Source organism: Pholis gunnellus (assembly GCF_910591455.1).
Source record: "Pholis gunnellus genome assembly, chromosome: 7".
NCBI classification, from domain to species: Eukaryota; Metazoa; Chordata; class Actinopteri; order Perciformes; family Pholidae; genus Pholis; species Pholis gunnellus.
The window spans coordinates 14,193,519-14,207,276 of NC_136533.1; positions in this window are offsets into that span (position 1 = coordinate 14,193,519).

A 13,758-nucleotide genomic window follows, 5' to 3' on the forward strand; every position below is an offset into this window, starting at 1 on the left:
GCACAAAACCTTGCCTGCGGTTCAATCTGCGTCCTTTTTTCATGACATCTCAAGGTCTAGATCAATGGGTGCGGTAACTCAGTCACTGTGGCAGTGGCTGTGTTGATATTAATCATAAGTTATTCAATCAGGGCCCCAGGAGTCAGCACGACAGACTGAGAGACAGACAGGAAGCCAGACACACAGCGGGGTGAATCATCGAGGGGTGGGGGAGAGTCTGAGAGATCACTACATCTCAAAGTGACACCCAACTTCCAAGTTCATGCCCAGAAGTCTTTTTTTATATCAAAAATGATTTTCCATATGGAAAACATAATGCATTTTTGGTTTGATGATTTGATTCTTGACTTGACTTCTGCACGCTGGTGAAAAACTGAACCTAAATTCATTGTGATGGGGAAAACATACAGATTAACATTGCAAACACTGCATACTGAATATATATATATACAATACATATACATTTTATGCATTCTGATTTTTTGTTGTTTGCTTTACACACACGTTGAAACTGTTTGCATATGATACACATTAAACCTCTGCACCACACAGCCACCATATTATGTGTTTCATTTGAATTTATGTTGGGATAACTTGCTTCCTAACTGTGAAATAACTTGTGATACAAAGATTTGCCAAAAGATATATTCTACATAAATATATGCACTGTGCTGTAACATGCCTTTTTAAAACAAAGTGATCAGCTATTTCGGCCATCTTTTGACTGTCAATCGGTCTGACAGCCTCTTTCCCTTTCACCTTGCCACTATCTGTCTGAGTCTTTCTATCAGAGACACAGGGATGTTTTATCTGGGTAAAGTACACCACAGTGCAGTAATATCTCCCGAGACAGCTAGGGAGCTGATAGGTATCACTCTACAAACAGGCTGTTCCTCCCAGGACTCTACATAGAGATAATGTGCTGCTTTCTCTTCCTCCTATTTTCTCTTCTGTCTGTCTCTGTCTTTGAGTCGGTATCAGACCGGCTTTCTCTTTTTTTCCCCCTGTCTGTCTGCATCTCTCTCCGCCTCTCTCTCTGTCTCCCTCTTTGTATCTATCTCCCTCTGTCAGGATGATCTCATGGGGAAAGAGGTGTGTTACCTTTCCCTGTTGGAGATTCTGCAGATATTAGCCCTCTGCGTTCTCTCTAACCCGGGATGGATTTAGAAACACCACCCCTGTGTGAGCGGGACGTGAGTCTAGGCTCCATTCGGGTACAGTGGAATTGCACCGGTGCGGGTATAGGTGCGTTTGCGTGCGTTTGTGAGGGATGCCAGCTGTCCTGCAGTGTGTGTCTGTCTCTAGTGCGTCACCCTGCTTTCTCCGGCCCAGGTTTCCAGCCGTGTTCAGCATATGGTAACCATGGGATACAGGCTATAGATAAGGCTAACTATGCCACCAAATACCCTTTGACGTCATACACCTCCTCTTGTCCCATCTCCTCTCCTCTCCTCCGTTCCTTGCACACAAACCACTGCTTTTTCTTTAATCCTTCTACTATGTTGAAAGGACATCCATTATGTTATTTGTCAAATTGAGCCACAGCGTTAAATACACACAGGCAAATAATCACTTCAAACTAGTGAGATTTTGCTCCGGCTTCCCAGAGACTTTGGAAAGAAAAATCTAAATAATCTAAAAAAAGGCCCATTGTTATATTTGTACATGGGTGGATTGGATAAACGTCAACAGCTGCATTGCGCGGAGCCGAGTGTCAAACAACCTGAACAACTCCTGGAGACGGGTTTGAAATAGTGAAGAAAACAAGAGTTGCTTGCAGCTCTGTGAGGAAAGTTGGGGCTTTGAGCTAAAGGCGAATGTCAGCATTTTAACATGCTCACAAAAACAATGCTAACACGGTGATCCTAAGCAGGTATAATGTGAAGCATGTTCTTTATGTTAGTTTAGCATGCTAACATCTGCTAATCAACACTAAAGACTAAGGACACCTGGTGCTGGTGGTGGCTGGTCATTGGTTTTGCAGGTGTTAACCAACATTGGGTTGACCAACATACTTAGTTTCCATGAAATATTTATAATATTTTATTATTCTATGATAAGACTCAACTTTTGATAGCAGGGGAGGGATTGTGATTTCAAAGGAATTAAAGGTAAACATATTTCAACAAGTAAAAGAGACATCAAGTCATTTTGATAACCTTTAAGTGGTGACCTCATGAACCCTTGTTTGATAACCAACATTAATTGGCTTTCATTTGTTGTACAGAAAAAAAAAATGTTTTCACTTCAATCTAATTAGAAACTGAATTATACTGCTCAAATACATATTTGTGTAAATATGTGTGCACGCTTGCACATTTGCTCATATGTTCTCACTGGACACATTAAGGTCAAAGAGTGCTGGCCCAGCACTGCCCTTTGAATTGGCTCACAGCAACACACTTAAAGTAATTTGTGTTCTGCTCATTTATTGAACGTTAGCACAGAAACCACTTCCTCTTGTTCCCTTCTTTCTCCTCTCGCTCTCTCTTTGTTACTCTGACTGAACACTTAGCCCCTTTGAAAAATGGTGGTTGGTGGCCTTTGAACTTGAGTACACAGAACTGTACTCTGTGACGACTGAGTCGCCTTCTTTATACCTCTGTACAAGCCACACTCTAAACTAACGGAGACTGACTGCGCTAACATGAGACTTTGATGTGAACTGCTGGGCAGAAAGACCGACTGACTGAAAGAGGGACAAGAAGTGCTGGGTCACATGGCTACATCTCCAACTAAAACAAAAGGGACAAGCTATGGATCCAACTGCTCAAAGTCATTATGTACCTTGTCTATCCCTAAGGCCTCAGCGAAAATGCGCTGAATGATTTTAGCTGTTAATATCATAATCAATTATACATGTGTCAGAACTAATGGCCCCAGCCAACACAAAAGGACATCAATGTTGAACTGAAAGACCAAAGGAATTATTAGAGGAAGCATTATTTCCCTAGGATACTAGAGAGGATTAAACTCCAGGGCTTGTGGGAGACTGGAATTGTTTTTCCTCTCCCTGGGGTTATCTCAGGTAACAACTATTCAAGTATTATTAAAGAGCTAAAAATGGCCCATACAGTTATAGCAACCTGAATTCAGGTGCCATGGGGTATTTGCCTGTGTGCGTGTGTGTGTGTGCACGTGCATATGCAATGATTGTGCATGTGCCTTTGCATGCATGTGTGTGAATGCCCTTGGAGACGTGTGTTCGTGTGTGTAGAAATGTGTGTGCTGACAGAGGCAGTTGGTAGTCGGGATATGCGTCTAAGAAGAAATCAGGGTGAGAAGACCTCCTTAAATGTGCACAGTGCTGCAGAAAACAACTTTGGCATTTGTGCTGGAGCGCAGCAAATAAGCACCCGATAAGTAAGTCTATTTTGTCCCTGCAAACACTGCATATATTCCACTGTGTTGAGCAGCATTTGCAATACTATTTAGTTTGTTGTGCTTTCAAAATGCACAATCTGCTCCAAATGTGGTTTGTGTCAGTCAGTGCACATGTTATCAAATCAAGTCTTTCATCACTCCCGCTGCAATTTTTCCACAAATCTTGATAATTGTATTACTCTGCCACTCTATGTTTTAAATGTCGGTGTTAACAGACATGTAGATGTACACACAACATGCACTAAGGGACAGTACTCTACTGCAGGCCATGTACAACCAGAATTATGTGGATTGACCTCTTTCTTTTCCTTTCTGCTCTCTTTCATCAGCCTCCTCTTTCATCCAGCCATTCATTCTTTCATTATGGCATTAGCTTTGCTCTCTTAAAATGTAAACAAGATTTAATGTCTTTTGTGTATGTTCATTCCTTTTGGTTCTGAGTGCTCTGGACATGGGTAAAATAAGGTCAATCACCAATACTGCTCATTATCCTGCACTATAATGGCAGACATCCATAGGCATGGATGAGATTAATTCAGGACCGGTTCCAGAACAAAATGAACTGACGGTAGAGCGGGTGCACTAGTAGCTACAGTGCGGGCCGGCAACAGCAATGGAAAGTAGTTCAGGTGTTACGGGTCACGAGCGTGGTCCAATATGATCAGATTATGCTGGTAGACAGATAAAAAGAATGTAAACAGTACTAAGTGAATACAGAGTGTTGTTCCTTTTCAGCAACATTTTGCTTTATTTGCAATGGTTCCTCAAAAGCAACATACAATCTTATTCCAGGATATATCCAGGGCCAGTGTATCTCAGTCTTCTTGACATATATCAAACATAGCTAATAAACAATTCCAGAAGCAGAACACATTTTGCAATGTCAATCTCAGATCATATTTACCCTCACTGTGACCCTTACTTGGACGTTACACATTATGGAAGCATTCCTTCTGGTTGTATACTTATACAAGGATTCAAGGAAAATGTATTGTCATTATGCAAGACAGGAATGCACAACAAAATGCAGCTGTAGCCCATTCGCTTCATAAGAAAAAAAAATACTAGTAGTACCTTCCTGTGCACGTTTTGAATTTGCTACAGCAGGAATGGACATCAGTTGAACCTTGTCCATCAACACTGACTGGCAGGTCTGGCTTGGTGATTGGCCGTGGGCAGTGATCCTCTCAAGGTCTGCTCCATACTAATTAATCCAATTCCCACGCTTCCTTCTTCAATGTTGAGTATATCTGTTATAAAGGCATAAGCAGTAATAAATAGAGACAACAAATTAAGACAAAAATGTAAAATTCACATTTGTCATTACCTGTTGAGGACCTGACATTGATGTTATCAATTGCAGCAAATAAAGTTAATCTATCCTTTTTTCACTCTTACTTATATATTAATTTTAGATATCGATTTTTTTGTATTTCTTACTTCTACTTGAGTCAATATTCAGTAATTATAAAGGAACAATAGTTTTACTTGACTTACTACCATTTTTTGTTCACCACTGATTATAAGATGAAAACTGTGCTAGCTATCAAAATGTCCATTTGGCTCAATAAAGTCTAGCATTTTGTCTACGTTTTAAACTTTTTCTACGTTAAAGTATGGCTAGTCAATAAGGACCCAAAGTTAAGTGTTTTTTAGCTCTCTTCACGCCGAAACCACATTCAAGTGAATGGAGAAAATTTGCTCAGTTTTTCGGGATTTTCTGGAAAACCGCTCGGCCAATCTCTTATAAAAGTCATTGCACACCATTCCCGATCAGGCCGCACGTTGTGGTGTACTTTTTAAGCAGGTGTTGCCAATGCTGTGTGAGGAGAAGCGCGGAAAACATTTCTGGATAATAAAGATTAAGCCCGCAGGATTACAGTCAGTGTGCTTTGCTACACTGAATAAAAAAATAAAAAAGATCCCAACAGTTATTTACAAATGAAATATTGTTAGGTCAATTCATATAGACTAAATGTACCAAAATATTAACAAAAACATTGATGTCAGTGAGCTTACTGTATTTGCTAGCTAACCAACTAAGAAAAATCCAGCACATAGGCGGCATGGTATTATAGTATATAAAACAAGTGATTCACCGCTCATTGAGTGACAACAAACCAACTGAGAAAACATAACTACGTTTCTTTACATGGTGTTTTTGAGAGGGTGCAAAATATTAAATTGTGGGTGCAATGTAAAACCTCATAGAACCCATCCTGCATTTAATGCTACTCCACTGGTAGTTAGAGAGCTGGTCTGTTGAAGCTTTTATGATCTATGCAGTGTCTCTTCACATCGATGGCTGTGTCCTTGTGGACAAACAGTCAATACAACTGTACAGTGCACAAGTGAGCCCGTCCCTTGATCTGTCCGTGCTGGTTTGGTTATTACAGTATGTGTCTACAGAATGTACGTGTGTGTATGTCTTCCCCTTAAGGCCAGCTTCTCTGTAAGCTCGTCCTTACTGATCTGATGCGGGTTGAGTGCCGGTGACCTTGTGGAGTCTCTCTGGTGCCTAATGCCAAACATGCTGCTGGCTCGACTAACATCTTGGCCACATTCACACTTCTGGCTGCGAAACATTCCAGGTCTGTTTCATGTCTTCAATCCAAGGGATCAACATGGGAAAGATACTCATTTGTCGCGTGCCAGGGATTCTCCAACCCCTGGATGCAAAAGCTTTCCATCTTCTTAAAAGTGCTTGTATTTGTTGGTGTTCAATGAAATGTTTAACTATTATTTATAACAAATGACTATCAGCAAAATATATACATTATTGTTTATTCTGAGGGCGACTCTCTTCTGATGCAGGAGGTAGACATGTGTCCCATCGAGACCTGACTGTGTGTGACTCAAGTTGATGTGAGCATTACTAGACAGCTCCAGAGCTACCTGTGTTCTTGTCCTTCCCTTGCCCGTTCCCTGGTGAGAGCCACCGAGTTCACCTGAAGTTCGCTGCACTCTGTGAAATCTTGTATGTTGGCGTTTGCGTTGCGTTTAGCCCGCCAGGCTGTAGAAAGCTGCAGGCCCTTGAGTACTTGACTGCATTCCAAATTACTTCATACCCTCTCTACTCCACTTCATCTTATATTGTTAGTTATGGTTCCATGTTTTTATGGTGTGTTTGTTTGCAAGAGGGTCTTTTCCCGCCAGTGGGACTGTCTGTTTAGTTCATGCCACTGATGTATTGGAGAAATGCCCAGTTATTTATCTCTCTCAGGGATAGGTATAAAGGAGAGATAAGCAAACATTGCTTACACCTGATCATTTTCATGCAGATCAGATATGAAGAGTTGTTATCTCTGAAAAGGAAATAAATGGCTGTATCTTTTTCTATTCAGCATCATTGAGGATGGTATGTTTTCAGTGTCAGTGCTGTTAAATATGGATTAGGTGGCAAGTGGCCACTGGGTCTTCCAACTTTTCTGGCGGAAAACCCAGAGTATCATGACATTTCAATCTCATAATATGAAACACACTATCTGCTTACATTTGTGTTTCAACTTTCATTTTAACCGAGATTGTAAGGTATCAGCTTTACCTGAGACCAAAACTGTGTCCATTACAATAACTAAGGTTATTCACTATAACTTTAGTTTTAGGGAGCCCTCTAACAAGTTCTGTACACCAGGGCAGGCCAAACGATCACCCCTGATGTTGGCTTGGGTCTGGCTGTGGCTACTGTGCAAACATATAGCACACATAGGAAAGCTAGAAACAATACTATCAGGCAGATGAGCAATCCCAGGATAGAGAGCCAACATCACCAGTCATGCTCACAACCAGAGAGGTGAAGACCTTTTTACTGTACACCCTAAAGGATTGTGCACTTTTTTTCCACCACAACAAATCTGTGAAAGGGTAGAAATATGGACTGATGTATCACCAAGTCTCATCCCCTGGATCCGGGTGGGTCCCTGTTTAGTTTTAAAAAGAAAATGTCAGTGAAGTCCTGAAAAAAGATCCAAAAACATCCCAAATACACAAACGAGCTATTAGGAATGCCCTCCCATATCCACTGTTTAGACAGACACCCACCACGCGTTCTGTCACTGAAACAAATGAACAGCATCCTTTGAGCATCTTAAGAGGCTGACTGCTCCACATAGCATGTTCTACATTGCTCATCTGTCATTTTAAGGTCAAGTGTGGATATGCAGAGATGTGATCTCGTACAATCCGTTTTTGGAAAAGAGATTTTGGAAAGAGAGCTCAAACATCAGAAAAAAACCTTATCTCAAGCTCTAAGAGCACCTTATATCTAAACGACAATAAACAGTATATCCTTGCCAAGCTGCTTTTGCTCCTTTAAACTGTACACAGGAGCGAACATTTAAATGTGAATATGTTATCATGTCATGTTGTGATGCATAACTGTTATGTTTCTGAAAGACTCGTTTTCCGTCTACCTGTCTACTCGTCTTTAAAAAAAGTCACTTTTTCAAAAGAAAATCTGTGCGTAGGTGTGTGTGTGTGTTATGTGAATGTATGTGAGTGTGTGTGTGTTTGCCTGTGTATGCATGTCTCTGCATTTGCAGTCTATTGATTGGGACTGGGCAGTTCTCTTCAGTTTATGCTCATCATAGTGTTGTTGGAGGACTGACATTGGCCTACTTTTCTACAGCCTGCACCCTGTTGACCATTCGCCTCAGATCTTTCATGTTGTTTGTGTCTCTGGCTCTGCCTCTCAAAATAAGCAAGTGCACTCTGTGGACAACTAACTGTGTAATGTGTTACACAATATCTGTTAAAGAAAAATACCACACTCAAATGCATCTGACCTTCAAAAACAGAAAATCACAAAGGGAGATGGTTATGTAGGAGATAAAGAGTTAGAGAAAGAGAGGAAAACATGGATCTATTTGGCTCTTTAAAACCTCTTGAACCCAAGGCCTAGTTTTAGCCCTGTGCTCGAAAATGTCCTACCCTTACGCAAAGGGGCTTATCTCGCTAACTACAAGGTCTATTTGAATAATTTAAATGGCAAAATAACACAAATAAATGTGAGCTTTGTTAATATGTGTACATATCATTGTATATGTTACTGGTAAATGCTGAAACGAATGTTACACACAGCTCAAATTGAAAAATTTCAGGTTCGTTTTTTTTTTTGTGCCCAAAAAGCACTTTTATTGATTTTAAATGATGCACAGGCAGGCCTAAACTCTCTCAAATCATATCACAATGATCTCAGCAGTCCTTTTTAAAAAAAATTGGTATGCCTGAGAAATCAATGCCGGTGTACAGGTCAGCATTGGTCAGCCAACGTCAATTCTGATTTTGGAAGGCGCATATATCGCTGTCTTATTGTACTTTTAAATACTATATATCTATATATTTCACTTCTTTTATCACTAATAGTGTTCAATCTATCTAATACAGCAGTTTGGCATCATTTTGAGAGCCTGGGCTATATGAAAACTTGTAAAATATAGCTAATTTTCGTCAGAATTTCATTTTTACGTGATGTATTTGAACCTAACACAGCCTGTGATTGGCCGATTTGCGCAATTCCCACAGTTTTGAACCCGGAAGACTCCGGGCAGTGCAGTCATTCGTTCTTTGAGTTGTTTACAGAATTTTAAGCCAATAAAATAATCGAAAACTGCGATCCGCCCCCATGGGTCAAACCCATTGGCCAAAACTGAAATTATTACTCATTCGTCATAGAAGCTCGTCAGAGACTCAGTTTTTTTCCACAGCACAGCAGAGAGACATGGCGAAATCACGGCATGGATAATTTCTTTTTTTTTTCTCGATTTTCATCCAGGAAACATCTAAAAGGTACGGAGCATTTCAATGTTCATGATGATGGGCTGAGTTGATATCTGAGTTGAAATATTTTAAAATATCATTTAATTCGTTCTCAAAAGTGATTTGTACTACATGTGTACACTCTTCTCCCCCCCTCTAAAACCCCATTTGGGGCAAGAGGTTTTTAAAGATGCTCAATAAAGAATTCAGAGCATATATATTGCCTCCACACAGTTCTTAAAATGGAGACGGCTGAGTCTGTGTGTAGCAGCTAACGGTGCTAACAGCACCAATAGTGCAAACAATGGCAACAGTGCTGACAGAGCTAATCGTTTTTACCATGGGTGAGCCAGAAAGTGGGAGCTACGCTTGGGCGACGACACCATGGGTCAGGGCAGCATAATTAGCGGTAACTGCGTTATGAGCGCAGTGCAGTGCGGTGGCCATTAGCTAGCCAGTGGGGCACAACAGAGAAACTCACATGCACTAAAATGTATGTAAAGCACAGAGAAGCCTGGATTACGACAAGCAGACAGAGAGAGAAAGAGCGACATCCTTCTACAGAAGTATTGTAAAACGTTTTTTTGCAATGTTTGCAATCTCAAACTGAACTTTCTGGATCTTATTTCATGTCTCATTGGCCTAAAGCAACACCCCCCACCAACTGAGGCCCATATGTTTTAACACAGGCTGTTTAGTCTTAATGTACACTTAGGCAAAACACAAATAGTTCAGTAAAACATGACATTTTACTTCTGAGTCCAGAAACACAACAGCTAGCAGAGCTGTTCAAATAGAAGGCTAACTTATGGTGTAAATTGAAATACAAGGCTAAAATGTCTTTCATGGAACTTAATGTCCTTTAATTTGACGAATTAAGAGTTAGAATAGAATACATCAGCACACACACACACACACACCGATACTGTGATCCGTGTCAGCCCTTGGGGCAGTGTGATTGGGTCGCCTACAACAGTTGCCATAGTAACAGTGTGGTAGATCCTGGGCGTATGTGTGTGATGGTGGCGTGTAAAGCTGGGGATCAGGTCACCGAAATAATGAGTGTGCTCAATAGTCTTTACAGTATCAGTCAATTATCTCTTATCTGTGCTTCAGCACTTTGTAATAGAACATTTCTATTGAATCACAGATTAAAAGTTCTCTGATATGAAATTACATTTTCTTTGTTTTTGCTCACGTCACCAAACAAAACTAAAATCTTTCTTCAAAACATCAAAAACATTCTATCTATTTGTCATTTGAAATATATTGAATTCCCTCCAAGGCACTGTGGTGACATTGAGTCACAACTATGATCAAATGTCAGCAGTATTGATGCTCCTCATTTTCAATCAACTTGCACACAAGTCAATACATCAAGCCTATATTTCTAGGCATTGTTTTCAAATGGTCTAGCCGTAGAAATATCTTCGGTCAATAAATCACCCTGTCAAACAACACTATTCTAATCTGTTTTGTAAAATTAAATATGTAGACACATAATACAAACTTAATAATGAACAAATAGCTTGAAATCTAATTAAATAATTACCCATGGCAGCAAAGATGAATTCCTCCAAAATGCTGGTTTTCTAGAGAACAACAACAGATCTAATGAGCATCCCAAATCAACCACAGGTAATCAATCAGGCGATCACTTCAATCAGAGACTGCATGTTCTTGGCTTGCTCATAAGTAAAAAGGTCAGCATCATTCACAATGGCTGAAAAACAGAGAGAGAAAAAGCGTGACATGCATTGCAAGTATTTGTCATGTTAGGTTAAAGTCTCAACTACTGTTACACAGTCTCCTTCAATTGAGTATTTATTTGTTTTTTGTCAGACTTCACCCGGCTTGGCTGTGAACTTATGGTGAAGCTGAGAGGTGTTATTCAAAGCAGGATTACTGCAAAAGCCAAATAACTACAAAAGCAACGATACTACTGATAATATTCTGTAAATCCTGGTGCTCCTGATTTGCATCTGTAACACAAAAAGTGAATATTAATTGATGGTTGATAATAATCTTGCTAATTCTGCTTTGTGAAAAACCCCTTTGGGGATGCTTTTTGTTTTGATAAGTATGCTTTCCCTGGATAGGCTCAATGTTTTGTTTTTCTATGTTGTTTCAGCTTTAATGGCTTTATGCTATTCTGCAACTTCTTACAGTTTCCAAGCTAAAATCAATCCGCTCTTCTGTTTGTGCCAGAACAAAATCATTTTTGTTTTATATCATGCACGCTTCAACCTCTAACACACTACACAGGATTGACCTTGCACGTACATGTACTACAAGACCAGCTGATCAGGATAAGCCTTTCAAACCAACGAGGGCTGTAAAAGAGCCGTCGTGACCTTATTCCTGATTCCCTCTTCTTCAGTAACTCCAACATAATGGACAACTGGCCCTAAAATGTCAGGATTGGAGGGATTTGGTGGATGCCCTGCTCTCCCTGGATGGATTGTTTGGTGCCTTTATCTTGGACTCTATTCACTGGTGCCAGAGGCTGGAACTGGATTCAGCACAGCTGTGGCATCATCTTCCCCTCACAGTAAGGCCCCCCCTGTCTCCTCCCTGGATACTAGTACAATGAAATCACATGGCATCAATAAGGAGCAGGGAGAGGCACAGGATCCTGTATTTGGCTGTGCATCCCGCTATGGCTTCCAATCCACATCTGGCTGAATGATGTCAGCCCTTGTAGCCCACCATGGTGATGAAGGTGGCAAAGATGATAGCAATGACATCTGTTAGGACCAGACAAACGCATGGAATGATAGGTTGTAAGATGAACTGCCCCTTCAATAATGATCTAAGTGCCCCTTCTTAAGTAATGCATCCTCTCATAAAGAAATAACAAGTGTCCTGTTCTCTTACCCAGCCCCTAACATGGTCCTTTGACTGGGAGAGCCGGGCAATCACCATTTCACGTTTGATCAATCATCGAATGTCAGAGGGAAGCAGCTGTTGTGAGAATTTGATTTGTTTTGATTTGATTGCCACAGTTGCCTGATGTTATGTGCCATGCTGCACTGAAAATTGTGTTTCAAAATAAAAGCACTGAAAATATTACTGAATTAAAAGTATGCAACTATCAGAAAAATGTACTATTTAAAGAAAAGTATTATCAGTAAAAGTGCAGAAATCCAGAAAAGTGGTCCTTGTGTCTGTGGTGCCATCATACATTATGTTATTAGATTGTTATTACTCATGTAAAAGCAGCATTTTACTGTTGAAGTTGGTTGAAGGGGAGCTCATATTTAACTACTATACAAAAAACAAAATTAAATTAATGATTATTTTCATTATGAGTTAATCTGGTCTCTATTTCCCTGATTAATCGTTTCCATAGCCCAACGTGTCAGCTTCACTCAGATTTGCGAGGTTGGAACTATAAAGTGTTTTTGCAACAAAATATCAAAATAGTTGCAAATCAATTTTCTGTTAATGGATTGACTGATCAACTATTCCTTTCAGCTATACTTGGGTAGTATAATTCTTAACAAAACATAATATTTTAAAAGCTCTTTGTATGTTTTGCATGCAAAAATCATAATTTGGATAGTAACTCAAGTTTTCAAAAATATAGTGATGTAAGAAGCACAATATTTCCTTCTGCAATGTATTGGAGTTGAGTATGAAGTGACATGAAAGGAAAAGACTCAAGTAGAGTACTAGCACCTTAAATGTGTACTGAATAGCAGTACTTCAGTAAATGTAGTTACATCCAACCACTGCAACTTACCAGTTTTGAGTGACAGATCTCAGGGACACGCTTCATTTAAAAGAAGATTTGTGAGCCTAGACCACGACCATGGCACAAACACTTGCAAACAAAGTGAATTTCCTGTGGAGCCCAAAAATAGATCAAATTTCTACTGTCAAATGGTTCAGATTAAAGCATCCTCTAAATGGCTTACATTATCATAATCATCCAACTTTTTCTTACCTTTCTTTGTTTGTGAATAGTGGAGACACATAAAACATAAAAGAGTGTTTGTTTTTTGTGATTAGTAAGAACTACAACATTTTTTTTTTTTTTAAATACTGTGAATGTTAAGGATGCCGACAACAATATTTAATGTTAATTTAAATTGCTCCATGCAGCCAAAGCTGCTGAGAAGCCATCAGGATCAGAGTGGCTATTCTGTACATTGAAACCTGGTTTGAGGCTGAATCTATACCTCCTTCACTCTCGCTGCTCTCTTGAGCCAGTGTGTCAGTGCACAAACTTAAAAGCCTATTTACCTGAAACCTACAGTCTACAGCTTTTTGTGTTTGTGGGTGTGAAAATGTTTGTGTTTGAGACAATGAGTTTGTGTGTGCGTGTCTGTGTGTGTGTCCTTGTGCGTGTGTGTGACATTGGCAGAGGTCGTGTCACAGAGGTGATCTTTATCTACTAGAGTCTACCTGATCATGTCCACTTGCCTCCGTTTCTGTGTCACAATTTAAGATAGTGCCTATCTGAGCTAAGGAAGACAATGTGGCTCAGGCTGCATTTATAGATCAGAGAACAGAGGACACTTTAGATTGATCAAGATTTATACAATTACGTAAGCCAACGTTTAACCTTGTTATGTTTGACTTGACAGAGCTGGGGCCTAGGGCAGGAGAAAC